Genomic DNA, 2697 nt, shown 5'->3' with positions numbered 1-2697 from the left:
GAGAATTTATCAGAAAAAGGAAAAGATTAGTATGTTTTCGACTCTAACCATCGCCCCAGTTCTGAGGCCTCCGGGCCGTGGCTTCGGACTGCCACCCGGTGGCAGCGTTCCGCTTTACGGCTTTGCCATTCGCGGGTCCCCGGGGCCTTACTGCGAGCCAGGGAGGTGGGCAGCCGAGACGAGGAGTCCTAGCTTCCCAGAGCGGCCCGGACGGCGCCTCGGACCCGGACAGTTGGCTGACGTCACTTCCGGGTCGGCACCGATTGGCGGGGCGGGAGGGCCGAACGGGCGATGTTGGGCGGCCGTCCTGCTCCGCGGCGCTGAGGTGAGTGTGAGCCCGGCGGGGGCGGGCGCGCGGGGCGGGGACCCCCTCCCTGCGCACTGCGCCCGTGCCCGGTTCTGTTGCGGTGCTCCAGGCCTGGGTCCGTCCCGCCATCAGCGGCACTTCCTGTTTCAGGGACCCCGGACAAGGCCTTGAGTACGGACTGCGCTTCGCCGCCCTCTCCCAGCTCCGGGGTCGCTCCTCACGGGGCTCCTTCCGCCCTCGAGCCCCTCACAGCTCCCTTGCCCCACGCGGGCCCCCCTGGACTCCTGCCGCACAGGGCGGCTTCTGCGTCCCGATGCGCTCCAGACCCCTTGGTCCCAGCGGCCCGAGGCCTCATCCCGGCTGCCTCCCACGCCCCTCTCCTGTCAGCTTTTCAGGGGCGGGGTCGTGCGTCTCTCGGTCCTCCCAGCCCTCTGCGGATCTCGCCCCTCCTGCGTTTAGCGTCCGCGCTCCTCCTTGCTGCTCCCTCTGCTGGTGCCTTCCCTCCACCCCACCCTCCTCGCTTCTAGCGGTCGGGGGCTTTTCTCCCCGCAGCCAGGCAGCCAGGTTTTTGTTTCTCCTCTTTCTTTCTTCTTTCTTTCCTTTCTCTCTCTTCCTTTTTCTGAGACGGAGCCTCGCTCTGTCGCCCAGGCTGGAGGCTCAATGCAACCTCTGTCTCCCGGGTTCAAGCAGCTCTCTTGTCTCAGCCTCCAGAGTAGCTGGGATTGCAGGCGCTCGCCACCACGCCCGGCTAATTTTGTGTTTTTAGTAGAGATGGGGTTTAACCATGTTGGCCAGGCTGGTCTCGAACTCCTGACCTCAAGTGATTCGCCCGCCTCGACCTCCCAAAGTGCTGGGATTACAGGCGTGAGCCACTGCGCCCAGTCTCGTTTTCTTGTATCTCTACATACCTAATATTGTTTTTGTCTCTTAAAAATCTACATATGTATGGCCGAGTGCGGTGGCTCATGCCTGCAGTCCCAGCACTTTGGGAGGCCGAGGCGGGCGGATCACAAGGTCTGGAGATCGAGACCATCCTGGCTAACGGTGAAACCTCGTCTCTACTAAAAAATACAAAAAAATTAACCGGGCGTGGTGGCGGGCACCTGTAGTCCCAGCTACTCAGGAGGCTGAGGCAGGAGAATGGCGTGAACCCGAGAGGCAGAGCTTGCAGTGAGCCGAGATCGCGCCACTGCACTCCAGCCCGGGCGATGGAGCAAGACTCCGTCTCAGAAAAAAAAAAATCTACGTATGTATTATACTGTGGATATTCTATATCTGACAGTTTTTCTCAGCCTTATAACTGCTCTATCTCCTTGGCATTACTTTTCACCACTGTGACTTTGCTGATAGACGCTGAAGTTTTTTCTTCTTTTACACAGGCACATGGTAACATTCTTGTGTTTTTCTTGTGTGCCTTAGCAAGTCTCCATAGAGTACATACTTTGAGTTAGGTTTCCCCACAGAGAGTTTTGCAGGGTTTCAGTTCTACCAGGTAGGGCCAGATGTATTTCTAGAGTCACTGTACCAGTTTACGGTGTCCTCAACATTTGATGTTATGAAGTATTTTATATTTCCCCAATCTATGGGGAGAGTCTGGTTTTATTTACCTTTTTTTTTTTTTAATTAAAAAATTAGAGATGGGGGGTCTCACTATGTTGCCCAGGCTGGAGTGCAGTGGCCACTCACAGGCGTGATCCCACTACTGATCAGCACCAGAGTTTTGACCTGCCCTGTTTCCCACCTAAGCTGGTTCACCCCTCCTTAAGCAGCATGGTGGTCCCCTGCTCCCTGATGTCACCATATTGATGCCGAACCTAGTTGGCATAGCACACTGCAGCCCAGAACTCCCAGGTTCAGGTGATCCTCCTACCTCAGCCTGCTGAGTAGCTGGGACTACAGGGTTTGCCAGGTCCTATCCTGTGTTCATTTGTTCAAAATTGTGACATTTTTCTTATTAAAAAAATTTTAAAATATATTCTGTATATTTATGTTTTGTTACATGTTTGCAAATATCTTTCATTCTCTAGCTTGTCTGCTTGCCTTTTAATTTTGTGGTGTCTTGTGCAGAATCCTTTTTCTTTTTTTTTTGAGACAGGGTCTTGCTCGGGCTGGAGTGTAGTGACACAATCTTGGCTCACTGCAGCCTCCATCTCCCACTCTCAAGCGATCCTTCTACCTCAGCCACCTGAGGTTTTGCCTGGGACCACAGGCTCACACCACCACGTGGGCTAGTTTTTGTAGAGCTGCGGTTTCACCATATTACCCAGGGTGGTTTCCTACTCCTGAGCTCAAGCAATCTGCCCACCTCCGCCTCCCAAAGCATTGAGATTACAGGTGTGAGTCACCAAGCCTGGCCTTTTTTCCTTTTTTTTTTTTTTTTTGAGACGCAG

The 2697-nt window shown here is 54.4% G+C and overlaps 1 protein-coding gene across 2 annotated transcripts in view; it reads left to right on the top strand.

Moving 5' to 3' along the window:
- Positions 1-245: 245 nt before the first annotated feature.
- ZNF34 (zinc finger protein 34) overlaps positions 246-2697 on the top strand; it is a 13870-nt gene continuing 11418 nt past the window's right edge. For both annotated transcript variants that reach the window (XM_017883563.1, XM_017883561.1), the window contains exon 1: positions 246-325. The gene's annotated coding sequence lies outside the window, so the exon portion shown is untranslated. The remainder of the gene's footprint in view (positions 326-2697) is intronic.

The sequence above is a fragment of the Rhinopithecus bieti genome, unplaced genomic scaffold (assembly GCF_001698545.2).
Source record: "Rhinopithecus bieti isolate Rb0 unplaced genomic scaffold, ASM169854v2 scaffold_13617, whole genome shotgun sequence".
Taxonomy (NCBI): Eukaryota; Metazoa; Chordata; class Mammalia; order Primates; family Cercopithecidae; genus Rhinopithecus; species Rhinopithecus bieti.
This window is presented reverse-complemented; position numbering and strand designations above follow the sequence as displayed.